The sequence below is a fragment of the Topomyia yanbarensis genome, chromosome 2 (genome assembly GCF_030247195.1).
Source record: "Topomyia yanbarensis strain Yona2022 chromosome 2, ASM3024719v1, whole genome shotgun sequence".
NCBI lineage: Eukaryota > Metazoa > Arthropoda > Insecta > Diptera > Culicidae > Topomyia > Topomyia yanbarensis.
This window is the reverse complement of record NC_080671.1, coordinates 41,674,579-41,699,563: the sequence shown is the minus strand read 5'-3', so window position 1 is coordinate 41,699,563 and position 24,985 is coordinate 41,674,579. Positions and strand designations below refer to the sequence as shown.

General features: G+C 37.1%; 1 protein-coding gene and 1 non-coding gene across 7 annotated transcripts in view; both read right to left on the bottom strand.

Annotated features, from left to right (window-relative positions):
* The window catches only part of LOC131683438 (uncharacterized), a 147,565-nt gene extending 145,797 nt beyond the window's left edge, over window positions 1-1,768 (bottom strand). For 2 of the 6 annotated variants that reach the window (XM_058965422.1, XM_058965428.1), the window contains exon 1: window positions 838-1,768. The gene's annotated coding sequence lies outside the window, so the exon portion shown is untranslated. The remainder of the gene's footprint in view (window positions 1-837) is intronic. The other 4 variants (XM_058965426.1, XM_058965423.1, XM_058965424.1 and 1 more) reach the window with 4 other exon arrangements.
* Window positions 1,769-24,326: 22,558 nt separating this feature from the next.
* Trnac-gca (transfer RNA cysteine (anticodon GCA)) lies at window positions 24,327-24,398 on the bottom strand. Its single transcript has one exon. It is a non-coding gene; the product is annotated as a tRNA-Cys (tRNA).
* Between the last annotated feature and the right edge of the window lie 587 nt (window positions 24,399-24,985).

Here is a 24,985-nt window from a genome sequence, read left to right as displayed (position 1 = left end):
AGACACTCGTGATGTTGGCGGAAATCAATCGCTATTTTATAGTTTTATAGCAAGTGTAGTCAGAATTGCTCGTTAAAAAAACGTGTCGGCGATTCTGCTAAATAGGAAAGCGAGTCAAGATTTGAACAAATTCAGACGGCCTCTGTTGGTGTACCGATCTGTAGTAATTTGTAATTTTGTAATTTTATTGAGCACGATAACCTGTTAGTACAGACTTTGAATCAGGTCAAGGAAGTTACTTGGATAGTGGTAAACACATAAGATACAAATAACGATATTAAGCCTGTTCTAATGACCCTGCCACTTCTAGTTTTCCGATCTGTTTACTTCACATCCTTGCTCTCACTTGAGTACTATGGCTCTAAGTTTCATAACTTTCCCTACCCAGTAATCTCTAGCTAATTGAATGTCGTTAAAACGTAAAAAAAAAAAAAAGATACAAATAAAGTTACAAAAAAAGGAAAAAAAAACAGGTAAAAAAATAAAAAATAAACTAAAAGCAAAACAAAAAAGAGTGTAACTAATTGTAAGTTGAAATGAAATGGTTAAGCCAGAAGTTTTAGAGCATTTTTGAACGATGCAACACTGTAGTATGTGTAATAAATTTCATTTTTCTATAACTTATTATAGTTCGATTGCTATTGCAATTCTCAATTATAAGTAATTTGTCGCTAGTGCAGTGCTAGTGCAATTTTTGTTCCAGCATCACCAAAATGACATAAGCGGCATTTTCAATTTTATCAATAATTTGACTTGGAATCATGTTGGTCAAATCTGTCGACTGGAAACGACTAATGTTAAAATATACTTGATGTGTGGATAAATCAAAATACCTACCTTTAGAGAACAGTCCTACTGTTGCAACCGTATAATCCTTCCGGTTGCTACGGATGCTAAAGGTTCCATGTTCGTGTCCTGCCGTATTTGCTTCCTTCAATTGATGATGGCTAGGTAGGAATTAGCGTTTTTTCAGATTGACAGCTCTTGAAACTAGAGCTGCGATAGTAATTAAATTGAACAGTTACTGCTTCTGTATTATGGTGAGATTCACTTAATACTATTTTATTTACTTTCACTGCACAATAGTTTATTACGTAATTATCTTTATACGAGATGTATCTTGTATCTATCACCTTTCTCCAATGCAAACAAAAATATTTTCTTCCGGGAACTCCTGCAAAAACTCACTCTTACACACTGCAGCAGCTTGAACGAAATTTTCTTGCCGTTTTCGTTCCAACCATAACAATGGCTTACCGACAAATTAGTGACATGCTATGAACAGATGATTAATAAAAACAACCAGCTTCGCCACACTGGTAACATTTTACTACACATTCACGGAACTTTAGAACCTAGTAGGGAAGATAATGCTGATCTTCAGTTTAGTAACTAATTTTACGCAATAGCTACTGCTTTCTCACGCACAGAAAATACTTTTTCATATCTATGAATTTTACACATTTCTACAAAACCTTGCACTAATACTGCACTCACAAACCTTAAACTTTGCGGAACTTCACCGCACTACAGAAACACCCGACTTAGGCCACTACATTTGCGAACCCCAAGTCGCCATTCGAAAATATTGAAACAATTTGCACAATCGAACACTTTTTCACCATTTGCAATGTTGGCAAGATCTCTTCACAATTCAATGCGCACAAAGGGGGGCCTCCTGGTGCTGCTGACTGGCTGGAGAACGCGACACGCAACAGCACAAAAGACCGATGCTACTCGCCGAGGCAAACCTTCGAGAATGAAATGAAAAATCAGCGGAGGAGATACGGTAGAAAATTTTGTTACACTCCGTCTTTTGACGGGGACAACGCGAGCTTTCTCTCGAAAATGCAGCCGGACTCTCTTCTGCAGCTGAGAGATGTTTTGACTTTTGACGTTTATTGCACAACCGAAAGGAGAAACGTCAACAGATGCTGTCAAACTGGAACGTCAGCTGTCAAACATAGAGAACGCAAAGTTATAGTTACTCAATCGATATTCAGATGGTGCTGTGCGCTCAACATGCAAGGATTATCAAACCGAACACACATTGACCGGAAGCCGGAGAAAACCGAAAAAGATTTTGTTTTAAATATTGATGTTTTCTATTTTTCCTAGGCTCCACAGTAAAAAAAATCTTGCGATATCACATCAAAATCGTTGCATATCACCCATTAGATTAAGAACTGTTATATTACATAAATGGGCGCTAGATTCGGTATTGCAACATTACAAGAAGGAAATACTAGTGAAAAATTGTTCCCAAGACCTCTCAATCTTGGGAACAGTTTTTCACTAGTGGTCTCCCACACAGTCAACAAGAGCAAGTTGCTGGCTAATGGGGGGGCTATTTACCAACTCGGATGCGCTAAATGCTTTTCAATTTGCTAGCAAATTGCTGGAAATTAGGGGGTTATTTCAAATGCAACATTTGGGCGATTTGCGACCGTCAGTTTTTTGCTGCTCTATCCGCCCTTAAATCGCCCAGGGAACGCGCCATTTAATCACCCTTAATTGCCTAATACGAAAAATGCAAAAAATATTTATTTTCGGATTCATTATCTACTCACATAAACTTATCACTATACTAGGTAATCACCACCTAACTATAGGAAGAATCAAGGGTGAAATTGGTATTGCATACCAAAACTTACCACAATCTGACTTTCATTAAGACTTTAGGTCAGAGATCTTGTTCCACTATACTTACACACGATTCCAAAATTTCTCACAATCGTTGCCTAATTGAAGTGCTCTATAGTCTATATTCTCGACAAACATATAATTACGGCCTAAAAGCCAACTGTCAAAATCCACTTTGAATGGAAATTCCGGACAAACCGTTACATGCCAATCACAGATGTTGGTAGTAAACGAAAGAGAAAAGTTTTCTCTTTCATAAACTGTTGTGAACTATGTTCGACTAACAACGGTTTGTCTGAAATTTCCATTCGAAGTGGATTTGGACAGCTGGCTTTTAGGCCGTAATCATATGTTTGTCGAGATATAGACAAACAAAATACAGGCGAGAACACGCCAATTGGGTCATTAGGCTATATATATATATATATATATATATATATATATATATATATATATATATATATATATATATATATATATATATATATATATATATATATATATATATATATATATATATATATATATATATATATATATACATATATACATATATAATATATATATATATATATATATATATATATATATATATATATATATATATATATATATATATATATATATATATATATATATATATATATATATATATATATATATATATATATATAGTTTTCCGTTCCATCCGATAAATTTGAGGTCCAATATACATAATATAACACCATTTCAAAAAAAAAAATCGTAATACGTAAAAACGATTTTTGTTTTTTAAAATAAAATCTTATGTAAACATATGACAACCATACCAAATACAAATATGTTAATACGGAATGCTCTGATGATTTTTCGAGGACTCGTTTTAAGCTACCCTGTACCTGGAAAGGTACAGTGTCAAAGTGACAGCGCACTTTGACTAATTATCTCGAAAACTGGCATCGCTGAAAGAAAAATCTAATTTCACGTTACCCTAGATACCATCTGTTTATTATTTAAAAAATCTGAAAAAATCAGCCAGGTATAAATCGAAAACGTAACTGCATTCGCTAAGAATTGCTTTAAAAAAGTTTTCTGTCTGATTGGGAATAATTTGGTAAAGGAGGTAAGTCGCCCGAAAAAATAAACATTTTATATAGATCTTATTAATATTTCAGTTGGTAATAGCTGAAAGCGCAATAGAACCAACCTCAAATCCGGTGTCATCCGAAGGTAATTCCAATGTAAAAGTGGCATCCAGATGCAATTGATTTCAAAAAATTGATGTGTGCAACGGCGTAATTACAAAATAACAACCACGTTATAAACTACAACGTTTAAACCCGTGAAGCGTTATGCCAATCATGGAGATACATTTACCGTTATATCGATTTTGCAAAGGGCCCTTGTAACAATTGTGGTTTTAAGGCACTCGTTAAGCACTTCTTAAAATATAGAATGAACTTGTAGTGTGCGATAAAACTAGAGATGCTACTTCAAAGCTGTGCCGCTAACAGCATACGATTATTCACACTTCCACAGATTAATGACAAGGTCAAAATCAGCAAGTAGAAGATGTTCGAATTCGACCCAGAAGAAACCAGGTCGCTGAAAAGCGGTCATTTTTTCCAGGCCGTTGTAAAAAGCAAAACAACAAATGTGAAAGCTAGGCCCACCATATGTTTACTACTGTGAAAGCCTGTACATCGACATATCCTTGCTAGTCCCCTGGGAGAAACAGCTACAGAAGAAAACCAAACTGGCAAGCAGAAGACAGCAACTCGACTGAAAAATAAGGAGCATTGAAAGTTAATATTATAATTGAAAAAATATAAGTTATTACCACTAGAAAGGATGTTTACAAACTTCAAAAACATCGCCAAATCTTAGTTTTTAGTCAAAGCGAAATCCAATTGAGGTGGCTTCTGTATTGAGACTACCTTCTTATTACTCATTTGCCCATCCATCGATAAACCACGAGAACTTGGAAAACCAAGTCTGCCTAGTCTGTACAGGAATTAGATACACTTAACAGGATACTAACGATTTGATTACAATTCTAATATGGCTGTCCTGAACCGTAACCTTCTGGGGCATATTTACAGCCCGGTCAACATTTCTGATAATCCCATCCGGTTTGTGAAGGATTGGGTCATTTATATAAGTGTCTGGTTGCAGGGTACTGTTGGATGGAGTGAACAACATGTCAAGGTTTGTGGTTTAACGCAAAGTAGTAGTGGAATTGCATGACATTTACTCTAAATTATTTGATCAAGAATTATTTCACATATTGGATACACACATCAATAAACTTCGACAAATCGTCAATTTTTCGTTGTTCCTTGCCAGTACTCGAGAGTGGTTGATTCCAAACTCACCTTTCATTCTTTACGAATTGGATTCACAATGTTATGTGATGTTATCTTGATAGAATTTTTTTTGATCAGCATAGGAAATTTTTGACAAACATTCAGCTTTGAAAAAATGTTAGCGGATTGCGAAAATAGTTGATGATTAATGTTATCCCATTTCGCCGATTTAATAAGATGAGAAAGGAAAGAGCTTCTCTAAAAATACAGTGATATTGAACCACGATGCCAAGCTTTGAAACTACCTACAAAATTACTGAGACTGAACAGTCAACCTGGGAGTAAGGTGGCCCTAGTCTCCGCCCAGGCTCAGTAGTTTTCTAGAAAGATGAATTAAAATGAATAATTTGACAGGTTCTGGTATTACAGGACAAGGAATAAACGCTAGCATCCCCGTGAAACACCGGCCGACAGTGTTTCAGGCAGAAATATATGCCATTGCACTTACGTATGTCTGTAAAGAAAAAACTGGTATGCATATATCAGCATTTTCTTAGATAGGCTGTGCTCAATGCATTAAGGGTTGTGTATTCTTGCAGTCCGACAATCGGTGCAGAAAAATCATGTAAATTTATACTGGGTTTTAGGACATTGTAGTGTAGTAGAAAATGAAGAAGCCGATGAACCAGTGTGCCTTATTGGGAAGAGTGTGTATCTCAATAGCGATAACCACTCATCAATAGTGATATGTCATATACTTAGATTAAGGCACTTCACAACAGATCTAAATACTGGTCAGAGTGGTTCGTCTTCTACAAACAAATATATGTTTCATTAATAAGTAATCTTACTTAGAAGTCTCCTAAACGAACAAATTCATATATTTTTCTTCAATGGATCTACTTCTTTTGCAAAACTCTAACAAAAGTACCATTGGTACATCAAATAGTTTGTTAGAGCTAGTTATAGCTCAACATTTAAGCTTTCAAAAAAATGTACAAATTGTCAATCTATTTGCATAGATATTAGAGAGGTAAATCTATCTATTCAAACATTTAGTAAAATAATAAAAATAAAAGTTTGACTGTACGTAAGCCATAAACAAGGCAACATATTCTCTGTACCAAAGGGATATGCGATGTTAACGTTAATATATTAACACTTGAGGAATAAATTATTCAAGATTTATACTGCCGTGATCCGCATAACAGTCCCATTTGCTATGGGTTTCCTATGCAGGTGGGACTGTTATGCGTATCACGGCAGTATATAATATGTTACAATAACCGTTTTCGCAACAACCTCTTCTATATGATTCCATACACCCACAGGTGTTCCTTCATATAGGCTTGGATGATCTGACTGTACCGAGTAGCGTATTTGTTTTTTTTAGGATCCTGATCCCCGATTTTCTTCTGAGCTAATTTTTTGCATAGTCAACATCTTTATCATCTACCGCATAACCGCAAACCTCGATTTCAGTCCTTTGTCTAGATGAACTCGATTGTAGGATATATAGATGAGGTCGAACTGCGGGAGAAGTTATAAAAGAAATCTGTCAATTTTGTTGGATATCACGAAAATAAATTAAACTGTTGATTTACAATCCCCCAGTGCACAGGATAACCCGGCTGCGATCTCAACGACTTAGGCTACGTAAACAAATCCAGGATAATATGATAACATTTGTTTCATAGGCCCGTCCCGTGCACTGAAAGATTAACAACGGGAAACCATGTACCTTGACCCTTTCTCGATCATCAGCCGTGAACTACATGTTCGGTGTGGTGACAGAAAAAGGCATTTATTTGATTGGACTCAACAACAAAAACTGATGATTGTACTCCTGCCACAATAGAAGATGCTATATGAATATAGTTGGTGAACATAAGTGTCGTTGTCCGCCCTGGTTTGCGAGATCACAGTGCGAAGGAGAACTCAACGAATGTCTTTCGAATCCATGCTCACATCCAGGAACGCTGGACTGCGTTCAACTTGTGAATGACTATCACTGCAACTGGAAACTGGATCACATGGGGTGACACTGTGCGATTAAGGTCGATTTCTGCGTTATCACACTAACTGCATGAACAATGGTTTGTCTTCGACTAGACAAACTGGACACCATTTCGTTTGCATCGATGGATTTTACGATATAAATTACGAACTTTCTGGGTACGATTGTGATTCGAACCCATGTATCGACATAAAAGCCTTGTCGAAAGAAGCAGGATAACCATCGGCGCGACGAAAAACGCAACATCTTCGTATGTGACTTTGATGGCAATCACTGTTCGTTGGGAATCAATCCATGGCTGAATTTGTACCGCCAGTATCAACTGTTAGGTGTGTTTGCATGGCTTCTGTAATGAGGAGTGCAACGACGCGATTTGTTTACTAGATTACGGGATTGGGAGAAGAAACGAGTAAACGTATACATACCAGGAATGAGACGAAGAATGAGTGCCAGAAACTTAAAAAGATCCCTGTTTTTGTCGGTGATAACGCATGAGAGTTGTGAAGTTTCATTGATTTTTTTTTTTTTTTTTTTTAAATAGCCCGCCTCTTACCCCCACACCAAAAAGCTCACAAACGGAGCCCTCTGGTAGTGGACACATCAGTTCTCAGCGTACAAAAAAAAGGTCAGCACAACAAAACAAAGTTACGAATCGCGGAAACGCTGAGAACAAAAAAAAACAATACGAGACCGACAAAACACAAAATTTGACAAGAAGCTACGGCGAGTACCCAGCGGAAAAGAATCCTTTTAAGGGTCCCATCGTAGCTTTGCAGGAAGCTCATAATAATTTAAATTTATTTATTACTTATTGCTATAAAAAATGCATTTATCAATTGTTTTTATTTAAAAAATGTTAACCAATTATAGCTAAAGGAATAAGCTCGATTGGTGGTGAACGAAGTTTATATTAAAAATTCTCCTATTTTATTTTTTAAAATTAGTTTCAATTTTGCTTGGAAACGAGTGCGACATGTTATTTGCTTTAAATCCGTAGGAAGCTGGTTGAATAACTTAGGTCCGATGAAAGAAATGCGTCTTTGACCAAGGTTCGTGGATACTCTGGAGTATAGTAAATGATTGGCTTGTCTGGTGCTGTGAGCTCGAATTCCTGTCGTAAATTCTAGATTATTATGAGCAATAGTATTATGCAAAGCATTGTGGATGTACATTATTGTTTGGTAGTTAGTCAACCCAAGCAAAGGTAAAATGTTATGGGCATTATTATTGTATAACAAAATAGTAGGGTACATAAATGGTTTTTTATAAATAATTTTAAGACATCTGTTTTGAAGCGTTTGTAGCTTTTTCAGATTCGAAATACTGGCACGGCCCCACACAGATACAAGGTAGTTCAGCAATGAGTGGATGTGCGCATAATAAAATTTTAGAAGTACATGCTGGGGAACAAAAGAGCATACTTTACGCATAGCCCCACATAACGATGCAACTTTTCTCTCTATAGATGTTATATGCTCAATCCAGGAGAGTGTGGGGTCTAAGTGAAGTCCTAAATATTTGAAGCAGTTAGTTTCCTGAATTACAGACTGTCCCATTCTTGGGTCTGGATGCACGCCTATAGCTCTTCTAGATGAACGAAACAGCATATATTTAGTTTTTGATAGGTTCAAGGAAAGAAGGTTTACGTTGAAATACGTCGTTAGTGTTTGAGTCATATTCATACATAAACAAACAGCAAAAATAAAAAGCGCACGCTATGATCAGATAGCGCTGCCAGTTTAATTTTCTTACTGCAATCTTTGCATGTCAAGACAAATCTGGAGAATAGGGTAGCTAATTTCGATATCGTGGTAAGCCAAGAAATGGTTATCTGTTTGTATGAGACCTTGGCGTATTTAATTTGTATTTGACCATACATAGGAAAACTGCGCTTGTTTACATCTGGCCTATCAAGACAACACACAAAATGGAAAAAAATATATACATTAGATGGTGTTTATGTCAAATAAAAATAACCCTGCGGGAACACCGGGAAACATGTATTCATTTTATCTGACAGGTCATCATTTGTTGTGAAATTCGATATGTCAAATGCTTCTGATAGTGTCAAATCAAGACTGTCAACATATTTTATTATATTAAATTTAAATTTTATTTTCATGTTTCCTTAGTTAAAAAAAACATTGTTGTAATCACAAAAATTAGAATGCAATAATTTTTTTTTGCATTTGTTCCTGGGGGCACTTAGCACGGGCGAGTAGAGTCCAACGTCAAACTGTTTAAATCGCCTGACCATGTTCGTCCGCATTTTTTGACACGTGTTTATATGTCAGTGGCGCCATAATTGCAAATGCGGTCACAGTCCCAACTACAGATATGTTTAAAATTACCGTTAAAGCGGGCGAAGCATTATTTTCGAGCGTTGTCCGTTAGTCTGTGTTATAAGTTAATTTTTTTGGTAAAACTTTAACCGTAAAAGGATATATTTTTCGAAAGTTTTCCAAACAAATAAGGGAAAAAACTTAAAATTCTGTGAACAAAGTTTGAAGGCTTTAATGTCATACCTTTGGGTCAAAACCAGTGTCTAAGTAGTATGGAAAATCCTTAATATGCATGGAATGGGCTAGAGTCTGTGTATTATGGAGTCCCGTACAGAGGAATGCGTAACACAGCATTAAATGATGTCTACTTCTTTGCTCCTGGCACTCACAGTTTTGCTGTCTAGAAGGTATCAACGAAACCTTGGTTAAGAGGTATGGATGTGGGTTGGGATTTCATTCGTGGGATGTATCGGCTCATGTCCATTCACTACCCGTTAGACGCTCATCTCTGGCGTATTGGGGTTGCGAATAGCGGTATCTGCGCTTGTGCCGGCGGTTACCACGATATCGAACATATTGTCTGGGCATGCGCCGATTACTGTTCTGCCAGATCCCAACTATTCGATTCCCTTCGGGCCCGAGGAAGATCACCCAATGTCCCGGTTCGAGATGTAATGGCAAGCCGCGATCTCCTCTATATGCCCTTCGTATACACCTTCCACAAAGCCATAAATATGCAGATTTTACTGCCTCTTTTGTTTTTCTTATCATTCTCAGAAGTGCGATGGTTTGATGCGACTACAAGGTGACACAAAACATCTCTGTCGAATGAGCCAACAAACACAAAACCTACAGTACAAACATCACATGCGCAACTCGAAGTGTTGTTGATCCGCATCTGAGCGGCACCACGAAATCGTCTGGAGGAACCCCTGCGGCTCCAACAGGACCACCCGGCGTCCCAGCACATGATTCTTGCTGATGAAGGCCGCCCGGGTCTGTATACTATGCCGTTGATCTCTCGATGCCTGAAACTGAAAGTTAATAATTCCCCCCCCCCCCCCCCCTGTCATCTTTGTTCAACCTCTTTCCCCTGGTTCTGGTACCCAGAAGTATCTTTTACTTTTTAGTTTTTTATCTGGTTTCAATTAAAAACCAACCTCATATCAGTAATGTCTCAGCTTATGGAAGTGAACCATTCCATTGGAACCTCCTTCAAATTAAAACAACTCTTACCAAGAAAACAAATACATACAGGGTAGAGATAATTAATGGTTTAACTTTTTAATGTGTTGATCAAGAACGTCATTTTTAAAACCAGCATGGCCGCTAGCGGTTACAACAAAACGTTGTCATCTGAAAGGTCGCAATTAGTAGATGATGGAAATTGATGACTGACGCCATTTTTAAAACCAAGATTGTGACTTCCGGTTACCACAAAACAATAAAAACCATCATAAATACGGTTGTTATATGTAGTCCCATGTAGGATATAGTCAGTAGGCGATGGAAATTGATGATTGATGCCATTTTGAAAACCAAGATGGTGGCTTCCAATTACAAAAAACAGTGAAAACTATCACCAATATTGGTGTCATATGAAAGGGGGAATTTGAGTAGGCGACCAAAAGTTATGAATTCGCCCGAAATCAAAGAGTTATTAATTACAAAACACTTGAGACATTAATTAACATTCATGTCCTTAAAAGAGGGTGATTAGCAATGGAAGGCAAAATTCGCGATTTTTCTGTTCCTACAAATTTTTAAAGCGCTCATTAATATGTGTGTAATTGGAAATCGGATGATATGCAGTTAACAGAAACTTATTTGAAAATCTAAAGTAACACCTTTGCTTACCATACACTAGCAACAATGTAGGTTTTTTGGTAGTTTTATAGAAACTCATAAAGCTTAGATTGGGCTTCTAGCGTAGTTCTATATAACTTCAATTGTTACTTGGGTATTGTACCACATTATCATTTGAAAAGAAGGTAAAGAGAAGGTTTTTTGTAGAAATTTGTCTGTAAATATCATAGTTTGTCATTATTTCTCGAGAATATTAATCTTCTGATTTGCATCTGACTCCTGAATATTCACCGAATCTTTTATTCAGTGTGAGTTACACTCATAATTAACGTCTTCAATTCCTGGATGAAGCGATGATAAGCGGAAGCTGTCATCTTAACATTCGAAATTACATTAAACATCAATTTCCGTCATTTTATTTTCTTCTTTCAAAAGAACCCCATTGTTTCATCAAGCTTTCGAAAGTCGTCATCTTACATTTCAAAATGGCTTCAATCATCAATATTTCCAAACAAATCGGATCAATATTGACGGTGGTTTTCAGTGCTTTGTAGTAACTGGAATCCGCCATCTTGGGTATTAAAATAAAAAAAATCCGGCATATCCTAACCACCTCGATTCAAATGATACACATATTAATAGTTGTTTTCATTGTTATGTAGTCACTTAAAGCGGCCATCTTGGATTTCATAATAGCTTCAAACGTTAATTTACGTCATCTCCTGACCACTGGTCTTCAAATGACACCCATACTGATGAAGGTTTTGGTTTTTTAGTGGTAACTAGAAACCGCCAGCTTGGATTTCAAAATGGCTTTAATCATCAATTTCCAGCATCTGCTGAGAGTCCCTTTCAAATGAGACCCATATTTATAGTTGTTTTCACTGTAATCTTTTCCGCTACCTATCACCTTGGACTTTGAACGAGCTCGAAAGTGCTTGACTGATATTCACTGGGTCAATTGAAAGCGATATACGTTCTTTTGACATGATCAAACAAAGGAGGTAGAATACAAACTGTGACTCATTTGAAAGCCACGGTGAATGAAGATCCATGAACTGGACACCAGTTCAATAGCAGCTGATGCGTTAAATGAATATGATTGTAGCCTTCGCCGCCTGATTGACTGCGTTCATTCAGTTTCGATGAATGAACTGAAATTTTCCTGCACTGCCCGGAACACTATACAACAGCTTACAATAAATGATTTAAATCACAGACGTTACAGTAGTTGAGCGTTTTTATAGCAGAAGATCCGCAAAACACATACAGTTTGCCAGGTAGCGCGACGAGCAGAATTCCTGTTTGATGATGAAACATAGTGAAATTGATCATTCTTTCAAACCAGTAACCTAATTGGTAGCAATATGTAATATTCCTCTCTATCTATCGTCCACTGATAGTTTGTAAGGTGAATAAGATTGTTAACTTCTACTCGGTGGTATGTAAATAAATTATGCGTTATTGTTTTTTAGCTGCATTGTATTTACAAAATTTCCCTAATAAACATACTATGATCCAAGAGCCTAACGACCTGTTTAGGGTATAATCCAAACAATATGTGGAATCGTTGGATTGGGTTAAAGTTCGTGTATAGTTTTTTTTATTAGGGTTGCTAGTTGAATACCACCTTCGATTTAACACATCAACTCCTGAAATGTTCATCCCTAATAAAATTAACTCTCTCAACGCTCTCCATCAGTTCATGAGCTAGTGAACACAAAGTCGTGTTTCTCTCACATTGTACCATCTGTAAGTCATCATGCTACTGCGTACATATTAACGCACCGACACAATTGCAAATCTTGCTCCACCCACTGTTGGGCGTGGTAACACTTTCCGTCGCAGTCATTTTCATTTTCCTAAACCAGGTAACACTAAACACATTGCACCGACCACCGAGAAGGAATCATTTTATTCGTTGAATCATGTCTCTCTTACTTATTAACCCTACACCTACCGAGAAGAAGGGTGTTAATTTCCTGGAATCAATTGCTCGGATTAGTTTACATTTGCCCCAGATGGTAGAATGGCAAACTTCTTTCTCTCGGGTGGTTTCAATGCAGGCGGTCTCTGATTTGCTGATTTCGTCAGAAAATTCCTCCGCACTCAGCATATCGTGAGTTGCAGTTGCAATAAATGCATTTGCGGCAGCCGTGTGCGCACTTTCGCAGTGTAATGTTCGTCGTACCCTTTCTGATCATAAGGATGCATTGAATATGGGAAGCGGGGGTAGGTATGTATAGTAACAGTATGTAATGTAAAATGGTCGACCATTGCAACCGGTCAGGGTGGGGAGTTTTGCGTGCGGAAAAATCACGTACGGTCCGTTTTCAAGATAAAGCAATATCGTTCCGAGCACACGTTGCTGCTTTTACCGATACGGTTCAGTTCCCGGGCGCTTTCGTGTGTTTAGTCTAAAGGATTGTGTTTCATGCCTGCGAAAGTGGCTTCATAAACAATGGATCGAACTACATCAGAGTGGGCGATGGTTCGATGGTCGACTGGCGAAGGGGTTCAAATTCAACTAGATAAAAATCGTTGCATGGAGCGAGCGTGCGTCTGGCTGGGATATGTGTTACGAAGTATCGCGTTGTCATGACATGACTGCCTGAGGATGATGAATGATAAATACATTTGTGGAATGTTTTAAGAAGTTTCTTTCATGCAAATTACAAATATCGGTATTGTACTGTATTCTCAAAGTTAAAGCAGATTGAAAAAAGATTAGAGAAAAAACCAGGAGCGATGAAATAAATGTTTTACAATCGATTATTCCCGTATATATGTTGAACATGGGTGGACAGAATTCAAGATAAACTAAATTGTCGAATAGGGATGTATGTACTGTATGTTCAATAGCAGCAATCTTTGATTTGGAGAAATTCTTTTATTTTTTTAAAGGTATCAGCATTGTTTTTATACCTAAACATTGTTTCTGATTTAAAAACAAAAACATTAGCTTTCAGTTTTCGTTGATTGGTATAAAAATAACTGCATGTGTGTAATTCTGAAGAATTTTTCGGTGATCTCATTATCACCAAGAAAGCCAGGTTAACTTTAACTACCTGCAGAAATTTTACGCAAAATATTTCCTTTACCGAAATCCTGGAGAAAAATCTGCCAGGCAAATTGACATTGCATTAGTGGAAATGCGGGTCGCTATACGAATGCCCTGGCTTTTACTCATCTGATGTGGACGAATTTCGCACCAACTCGAACAAATGTTGGCAGCACCCTCTCAGATTTTAATGAAACTTTCTGTACATGACAACTTTGTCACAAAAAGCCACTTTGCATACCTTGTTTTTTTCCAAAAATAATCTAGACTGTCTTTTGAAAAGTGTCAAACTTTTTAGCTATTTTTTACAAATGGCTTTAGTCTAAAAATGACAAATCTTACAAAAAATTTTGTAGGAATGGTTTTCACAAAATTAGTCAAATTTTTGAATAAAAAAAATTTCATCGACTCCAAAATAAAAAAATCGATTTTAAAGTCGACTTACAAAAAAGATTGAAGACTGGAAGACTGCAGTTCAATTGTTCATTTCAAAAATTTAATGAAACAATTGACAAACTTTTCTAAAATGTATTTTATGTCTGTAGGAGCAACAGCACAATACAAAAATAAGAAAAACTTCGCAAGCTTGTGTAGATTCCAGTCAAAGTGTGAGCGCAGAATGGCATTTTTCCATGGAAAAGAACCCTGTGATGCACTCTCAAGCGAATGGCAAAAAGAGCAAGTCTTGCTCGCAACTATGTAAAAAAGCACAGATAACATTAGTTTACAGCATTTCTGAACTAAATAAGCTAGTGGTCATTTTCCATGTAAAATCGTGTGCTGAATCCGAAAACGAGGGCCAAAGGGTTCTACTGTATATTTTTTGGACCTCATTTTCGGATTCAGAAATTTTACATCAGAAATAGTGTTCGAATATTGAAGTACAGATTTTTATTTTTATTTTGTAAACTAGTGTAATCGATTGAAGATAATTATTAATCTAATTAATCATCAAACGTATAACCTTATTTTACCCCAATTCTTCGCACAACCAAAGTTTAATGTTTATCCTGGATTTATATTTCGGTCAAAAGCTATATGCGGCTGATCAAAAATGGCAATTCTTATGTAGAAAAGTCTAGGTTATCATTTGAATATAGTTAGACTGACCGCCCGAAACTTGTGCACTCGTTTTACCTCAACTCTTCCCATATCGATATCACAAGTGTGAAGTTAAACCTGGCTGAACTTCTCGGAAAGAGGCTAAATGTGGCTGATAAAAGTATTACTGTCATGTAAAAAAGTCCGGGGAATAGACCGAAGATATAGTTTGAACAACCGGACAAGCCATGTGTGCCCTTTGCACCCCAAATTCCTCCGATAACTCAAGTTTAAAGATAAATCCGGCGGTACTTCTCGGAACGAGGCTGAATGCGGATGATAACAAGTAGTAATTCTTTTGTACAATATTCCGAGGAATAAATTAGAGATAGTTTTATCCTAATTCTTCTCGTTAATGAAGCCTGCACACAGAAAAAAGTATTGGTAAAAGTAAGAGTATTGCGCTCTTACGCTCTTAGCAAAAAACAACCAACGCCTACTTTTGAGTTGAAAATGAAACTATTAAATTAATCAATAATAATAATAATCAAAATAAAAGTTTTATTTTCAAACTAAGAGTATGTGTTAGTTGTTTTTTGCTAAGAGCGAAAACATTTTTTTTCTGTGTGTGAAGTTAAACCCGGCTGTGCATCTCGGAAAGAGGCTGAATGCGGCACTTCAAAAGTAGCAATTTTTATGTAAAAAATCTGACTGACCGCACGAAACGTACCCGTTTTACCCCAAATTCTTCACAGAATTTTTGCTGTTGGTAAGGTGAGAAGGTAGCAGACGCAACTCGTACTTATCATTTAAAAAAATAAAATCACGAAAATTTTCAATTTACATACGCGTATTTCAAATTGAATCCAAGAAAAATTGAGAACATTTTCCAATCGTATCTTTTATGCATTTTGTTTTGGAAAAACAATGCGAAGCATCTAACGTAAAGGGCGAACACGAAATTATTGCGACACCGAAAATGTCATGCCAATTTTCTTATAATGTTTAAAATCAAACCAAAATTGTAGGGTAGTTTTATACATATATTTACTTCAAAAATCAAAAGAAAAGTTAATCGATGGAGCCTTGAGTGTAAAATTGAACGTATTTTCGCTTGATGCCCTCCATCAAAGTCTTTACGGTGTCATCCGGTACCAGTTTCTCAGTTTTTTTCCATTTTCTCAACATGTCCTTCTCGTCTTTGACTGTCTTCTTGCTCTTCCGAAGTTCCCGCTTCATCATTGCCCAGTACTGCTCCACCGGGCACAGCTCCGGACAGTTTGGCGGATTCATGTTCTTTGGAACAAAATGGACAGAATTGGCCTCATACCAGTACAGGACACTTTTAGAATAGTGGCATGATGTCAAATCTGGCCAAAATAGCGGAGCTTCGTCGTGCTGCTGCAAGAACGGCAAAAGGCGCTTCTCGAGGCACTCAGATTTGTAGATCTCGCCATTTACTGTGCCCTTTGTCACGAAAGGCTCACTCCTCAGTCCGCAAGAGCAGATGGCCTGCCAAACGAGAGATTTGGAGGCGAACTTCTACATTTTCTTCTTCTTAAATTTGTCGTCCACATAGAACTTGCTCTTGCCGTTGAAAAACTCCAACCCCGGAATTTGCTTAAAATCGGCTTTTATATACGTTTCGTAGTCCATCACACAGCAGCCATATTTTGTCAGCATCTTCTTGTAGAGCTTCCGTGCCCGAGTTTAAGCCGTCGATTGTTGCCGCTCATCGCGGTTTGGGAAGTTCTGTACCCTGTATGTATGTAGTCCATCTCTCTTCTTTGCATTCTGGACGTAGCTCTGCGACATGCCGATCTTTTTAGCCAAATCACGGCTTGAGACGTTGTGATTTGCTTTAATCATCCGCTTCACTTTTTTCTCCGTCTTTTTGTTCTCCGGTCCCGGTTTTCTTCCATCTCCTTTGCCGTGGTCCAACGTCAACCAGTCCTGGAACCGCTTCAACACTCTGGAGACGGTTGAATGGTGAATGTTCAACATTTTTCCCAATTGCCGGTGCGACAGGTCAGGAAATTCCAGGTGTTTGGAAAGAATTTGTTCTCTCGACTCGCGTTGGTTCACCTCCATTTTCGTTGAATCGAAAAACACGACCTCGAGTTTGACAGCATGTAAACAATACACATCAATGAGAAAGTGTGCGAAATTTGGTTGATTTTACCCAATGGTAAAAAAGTTATGAGAATATGTAGAAACTGACAGCAATAAAGACACAAAACGCAAATAAAATAACTTCGAGTACAGTATGGGTAATCGACTAATGGTGCTGGTGGCTGAATTGAATTGATTTCGCACATAGCAATTGGGTTCTTAAATAAATCACAATTGACTACCATCTTTGGCGAGGCTCAAAAGCACCGTGCTATCTCAACACACTACATTTATGGTGGAAAAATTACTTTAGCGTGCTATAAAAATACAAAAATACAAAAACGGTGGATTAGAGCCAGTCCACCTTCTTATCGCGCCAAAAGTAGAAGTCAAAACTCGTTCCGCTATAGATTAGATATACGGCAAAACTAGTCCCAATGCAGACGAGTTGTGTTGCTATTGGATTTTTCGAAATGTCCTGTAAGACCAAAACCCCTCTAAACAGTTTAAAAATAATACTTTTATTTTGCATACTATTTTATGTATGTTACTTCTTGATTTATTGTTACAGAATATGCTAGTTATTTATGTGTGAATGCAAATAAATGCCGCGCTCGTAAAAATAAAAGGGTTTGTTCAAAAACTGCGTAACACACATCCAGTAACCTTGTTCTGGAGTGTCAATAAGTCCTACATCGTAAAACAGCAAGTCGAGAAAAAGCACTGCTCAAGATATACTTTTTCATTGAGCCTTATGAATTAGACAACCTTTTTTAGTATTTTTCTAAAAGTAGTTTCAATTATGTTCCGGAGTACGAAAGCATTTTCAACAAAAATGCGAATAGGACTGTTACATTTAATGGACAGGTCAATTCATCCATCTTTGACGATATATCCATTTCCAATATACTGAGGAGCTTTTTTGGTTAATTATGGTTTTAACCATAAGGCCATTCGCCTACACTGCAGAAATATACCCCGTTGCTCTTTCTGTCATCTCACAACGGATTGCTTCAATACACACAGTTTAAATACTTCTAGAAACGATAGTTTTTTTTTACATTTTTGCACAATGGAAACTACACTACTCAACTTGCAAATTATCGATTAGTTTTTTTTTTCAAAACTGTTGAACTGCACTAGCTAATAAAAATTTACTTTGAATTAGAATCAAATTCCAAAATAAGAGTAAATTTTAGATCAAATATACAGATTGTGTAATATAGACTTGTGAAAAGCTTGGCGTAAAGTAGCCCCATTCTTAGATAAAATGGACATATAGTAACCAATTATCAAACAATCCAAAATACGGTCCAAAAGTAATTATATTACATTACCAGGATAATTAGTATAATAAATAATTGATAATTGATCAGTATATCATACTTTTCCAAGTGAATTTATGTTACATTGTTCTCTGAAAATACATATACAAAATACTATATACAAATTTTATATTTCTGTTGAACCAGTAAATAATATTATGTTTTGCTTTTGTCCAAATATAATTCTTTAATTTTGGCGTAAAGTAGCCCCCGTGGCGTAATGTAACCCTCGATGACGGTACCGTAAACCGGGGTGACATTGATCACTTTTCGATGTAATCATTGCATATTTTTAGACGCAACACATTTTTTTTCAAGTTTAGTATTTTTAAACCATGTACTGATATATGGAGAACAAGATTGGTTTGTTTTACCTAAAATTGTCCGCTTACAGCTATTTTTCCAAAAATAATTTCATGTTGAAGTCCGTTTTCGTATTCCGGGGTGACTTTGATAACCTGCATGTTCACCCACATTAAGTTGTTGATGTCAATGTTTTTCATTCAAATGTTTGTTTAAACTAATTCTGGAAAGATACTCATTGTTAAATAGATATTAATTGGTATTATAAAAAGTATTTCAATGTACTGTGTCCAACAAGAAAAAAATATTCTGAAAACCTGTAAAACTGCTAAAATGGTTTTATTTCAGTGCTGTATCAATGTACAAAAAGTTTCATCCATTTTAACACGTTGGAATATTGAACAATGAAAATATGAAAAAAAGTTTAAAGTTTAGTTTAAAATAATTTGAAATAATTGTCAACTAGTTTCACAAAAAATGTATTTAAAATAAACAAACTCTTGAAACTAAATGTCGGTGTTTTGTAGTTTTTGTACCCAAAAACCGAACAATATACTCAAAAAGTATAACAAATCAGTTTTTTTAAGTTTAGAGTAAAAATCATTTCAAATTAAAATGATTCGGTAGACTATTCTGGTTTAATGAGCGATCTACGAAAAATGTTTCGAGTGATCAAAGTCACCCCGGTTTACAGTACTATTTTTATTGCTCCTCTCTGAATGCCGAAATGTTTCGACCATCTTCAGTCCATTTAATTTTGCATTCAGGTAAAAATGCGGGCCACTAATAGGGCCCGGGGCCATCGCTCCCCTCACCTTTCCTCGGGCATGCTAGGAATCATACAATACTACTTATTCCGCGCCTACTTTGTAACCGGATAATTTCGATTTTTTTCGCTCTTAAAAATATTTACGTCTCGCAAGATACACATAATAGGAGCGTCACAATTCACTTGAAAAATTACAAAATTACATTCAAAATCTTGTAAAAATATTCGTCAATTTTCTGGCTGAATGAACTGGTTTTCACATCAAAATAGATACAATATTTTATTTTACATGTCGACACATTTCATGTGGTGTTTATATTTACACAATTTACAATTACACAAAAATACGATATATTTTATCATTGGATGTTGTTTACCATGCTGTTGATTCGTATAGTATGAGCTTTCATGCGAAAAACATATAGTGTATTTATGTAAAACAATTGATGTCGCCGATTCTTCCGGCCATTACATCTATAAGTGAAACTAGCTGATATTCACGTGTAATTCATTTATAAAATTTTAGTCAGTTGCGTTTCTAATGATGTATTTTTTGCGATTTTGAAACAATGTTTGCCTGAATTTTATTTGGTCCACACTCAATTAGATATTGAAATGGCAAACGTGTACATTTCATGCGTTTAACAATTGAATCAATTCAAGTGTTTTCCACAAGATGATAACGTGCCTAGTTTTTTCAGTGTATTTCATGAACATACATGATGGAAGATCGCAAAGCCGTGTGGTGTCCGGCGGGCTGAAATCTTTTTGCACTATTTCAACCAAGAATAGAACCTCTGGGAACTGCTCCCATGTCGTAAGAGGCGACTAACAACATGCTAGGAGTTCCTAGGCCGAGGTTTTGTTCCGTACCGAAGACTTAATCTGGGCGGACCTTAAGGTTTTCCATATTACCCTCTTTCCAGTCTGTATTTAGTGAATCACTGACATATACCTTTTCTGATTCGCCTTTCTTGATTGTGTACCAACGTTTTAAGTTTCTTCTGGCGGTTGTATATTAGCCGTAAATGACGAAATCTAATTCTACACTAAGTAACAGAATATATTAATATACCGGCACTTCCACGCCAAGGTTTAACTTCCAAAGCTTTGGCTTAAAAACCGTTTTTAAAAAATGGAAACTTTCATGCAGGAAATTTATTGAATTGGCCTAAGATGGAGCTGTCGAATTTCACAAAAAGCTTTTTATGTTGCAAGTGATCTGTAGTTGTGTTAAATTAGGTATTTTCCTATTATATTTGGAACCGTCTACCGACAAATCTACATTTACGAATACCTCCAAAAGTGACTTCTTGAGGTCTCATGAAGGCCTGACACTAGCTTTATGATACTTTTGCTTTTCTAAACAGTAATAAAAATCTCAACATTCAAGAACTTCACTTTGTCAGAAAATGTAGGGCCATCGGAAGCTAAAACTTCGTAAAATCGCACTCCTGGTCCTTTTTTCAGTGCAGTACTCTACGTCACTCGTTCAAATTTGCACCGCTCTTATGGTAGTCGGTATTTGCTAGTATTACTGTTCTCCCATCCATTCTGGTAGTCAAACGGTGGGATAGCAAAATTCTTACAAGTTTCCTATCTCATGCCTCCACGCGATTCTAAGTCTATTGATGACATTTGGTCCTTAGACCGCAGAATGAGAGGGTGCGAACAGATCTAGTCGAGAAAACATTGCCGTAAAAATGAATAGTTGATCGGAAATTAGCCCCAATACGACTAATCTGACTAGTATCTATGAACACGGCTCAATACGTATTGAAAATTCGCCGCGTCTGTTTTTATGAACCTAATTTAAAGCTCCGTTATTGCTAACAAGCCCGTGCATCAGATTAACAATCCTTTATATTTCCCTTCAGTGTTCGGTATTATCGCTCGTATACTTGTATTCCACAAACAATCCGATATGGAAAATAAGAAATACTTTCCTTGATTTATAACATCTCGCGCTATTTTTGCCAGTATAATATGCTGTCACTTGGTAGTTTTCAAGCCAATAAATATATCGTAGAGAAGAAGTAGCGAGTTCTGTCCAAATACTGTTGCAATAAATAGTGATCCGGCCCATTACGCAGATAAGATTAGCTTTTCCAGGCAATACTCCCACGATCGGCTGTGTGGAGTTCAAATTGTTTTTGTTTAGGGAACATAGTATACTCTCGGTAGCCGGCTGCCCAGAGTTTAAAAATAACCAAAAACTAAACAAGATCATCTCTTTTTCGAGTGATCGTGCACTCGAAGACTAACTAAACAACTACCTAATAAAATATGCTTTACAGGTCGCCTCGTTTGCTTGGAGCGAATCCTAGACCTGATACCCTTCCAAACCACCAACTCCGCGACACCTATGGAAGAGTCTGATGAATCGTCGTCCTTCCGTTAAGTAGGTGGAGCATCAACACTTCCTGTCTACCTTATCCTTTATCCTTCCCCGTGAACGATGGAGATGGGGGCGGCCGGCAATGATGGCTATCATGCTGTTGAGGTTTTAATATGGGTCGGATTGGTATGAATTCCTACTTACCACTTCCTAAGCAACTCTTATTAGATAATCAGCAGTCAAACATGATGAAGTCAGTGTGCAATCCGCCAAAATCATCGTCACAACGCAACGCAACGCAACGCAACGCAACATACATGATGGAAGATCGCATATCAATTTCGATTACTTGTGATGTGCACCTCTAGAGGGTGGTATGATTTTTCATATTATAATCTTTTGGTTCCGGGTAATAACATACAAGCTGCGACGATTCGTCGCAATGTATTTCTTATGGGATGAATGACACTTTAATAAAAGGTGGTGCAATTTTGTGTAAAAACCTTACTGTAAATAAAACATACGAAAACCTGAAACTTTAGAAGCACAGTTTTCAGTTAGAATTATTGACAAATTCAGTTAAAGTAAATAATTAGCACACATTCAACTTGGGTAATACATATTTTTCGACGTTTTTGAGCATTTATTATCAAATGCGCCTATTCAATTCGTCGCATCAAAATGATTGAATGGCTCTTTTCCAATGACTGATGCAATGCCAAATTTAGCATCTCATGAGAAAACTACCTACGATGGATTTTTTTGCCGAACCCCATTTCGATTCTTGGCACCGACTTAGCAGGCCACGTGCACTGTAGGTTGTTCGCGAATGAAAATATATTTACCAACATTGGGCTCCATCAAGCTTCCGATCGCCTAAGGCACCGACCATTCTAACACCTTTGGCCAGCAAAAAGTTGATTATGTTTGCACCACGGAGACCCACTAACCTAGTGGCACTGTTCTGTGGACCCATCGGCGGAATGCTAAATCGGTAGCAGTACGTGTATAAGTGTGTGTATGTGGGGACGAATTTTATGGTCAAATGGTTGACCAGTTACCATCCATAATGTGCTTCCCGGAGAAGCGAAGAACAGCAGCTCATAAATAAATAAAGCGAGAACAATTCGCTGACTCTGGGCACAAAATAATGCCATATCGATTTTTATGTGTGTCATAAGCTGTTGAACCGAAGGATTCTGACGGAACAGCAGTAAACTGGTCAGTTGCAGTCGTCAGCAGAAAAAAAGAACCGAGCCGGTTCGTTCGGTTACAAAACTGAAATTGATATCGAATAAACAACGAACGGGTGCAGTATTTGCAAGTAATTGAATTGGTCACGGACGATCGTGGCTGACGTTCGTGGAATTGCAACCGGACTTTGCACTGCTGGAACGATTTCCTGGTGTTGCCTTGTGCACTCCGGAGAAGTTTCGAAACCTAACATTTGGGCCTTTCAGTTGGCTAAGCACACTGCGTTAGGTTTAAAAACTTGCTTCGGCATTATTCTGATTGGGTGCCAACTGCCGTAGACAGCTAGAGAGTAAATATTATCCTTCGTTCGCTAAATATTTTAGTAATCGCGCTATGACTGTTTGCTGAAACTTTCGCGAATGTGTACAAATATTGGCACACGACTACGGCCTATCTCAGGGATTTTCATTGATGCAAGGCTACAGTGGCGGCTTCACTTTACTTAAAGGCCGAGTGGAAAGTTTGGTGGAAAAAATTTAGCCTACTCAGCCTAAATTCGCGTTGTTGGGGTGACTGCATGGGCGTACCCGTATAGACGAGTACGCGAAATCAAGTTGTTCGAAATGTGACTGTTGAAGGTACGGAAAGATGGGGTAAGAAATCCCGGTGGGGTAGGACGCATTAGAGCCTGTTCTACATGCAATTTTAAATTTATACGCATAATGAATTTTTGGACCATGTTTCCATCGTTTTGAAGTACACTATATTAAAATACAAATTAAATACGCCAAGGTCTCACACAAAGGGTCTTCAATTCTTGGCTCACGGAGCAAACAAATCACGCTACCCAATTCTACTGTTTCGCCGTGACAGATAAAAGACACCGAAACAGAATGATTGCTTAAATCGAGTAGATTAGAAAACGGAACGATATTTTCGATGCATCAATAAATAACTTGTGATGTAACCAATAAATAAAGTTATTGTCTCCATTATTGCATCCGATACACAATTTTACAATTATACATAGAAATCGCTTATCTGAGTTTATAACCGATATTTTTGGATTTAGCATTTATAAATGCTCAGAGAAAAACAGTACATTTTTTGTAAAGGGTTTTCACAACTTTTGTTGTCTAAAAAATATCCCAGGGGGCACCCGGGTTTGAACCGGGGACCTCTCGATCTGCAGTCGAATGCTCTACCACTGAGCTATACCCCCACCCCTGTCGATTAATGGTCACTCAGCGAAGCAATAGCATGACGCAGAACCCTGAACGTGATCTCAATATTGTAAGTACAGTTGGCACTGGCGGTTCTCTTATCGCCACGTGACGTAGCGGAATAGTATGTAATACGCCTGTACCTAAATTATAAAACAGAGACAACATTCGTTGCACACTGATTGGACTATAGTATCAAAAATTATCTCCGGCAATTTAAAGTTAACGAGAGAAAGATAGCGAGATAAAGTGTTAGTAATGATGTCTAAAAGAAGAAAACTCTTGGCAGTACAGCACCTTATCGTGCTAACACTAAAACAATGTCCACTTTCTTTTTCAAGGAAGCTTTCCCGAGATTTTTTTTAAAGCATGTTTAAGGTACTCTTTGCACCTATTCGTCAATATCTCCTAAAACATACGTTCGACGTAACAAACTTACAGTTGTAATGTGCGTAGATCAAATTTAAATTTATTATGTTTTCAACCGATCAAATTTTAGCGAACATGGTTTTCGACGATTTTCAAAACATTTTTTTTGATTATATTTTGCTCGCTAACCCTGAAAATTTACAAATGATCTACACAT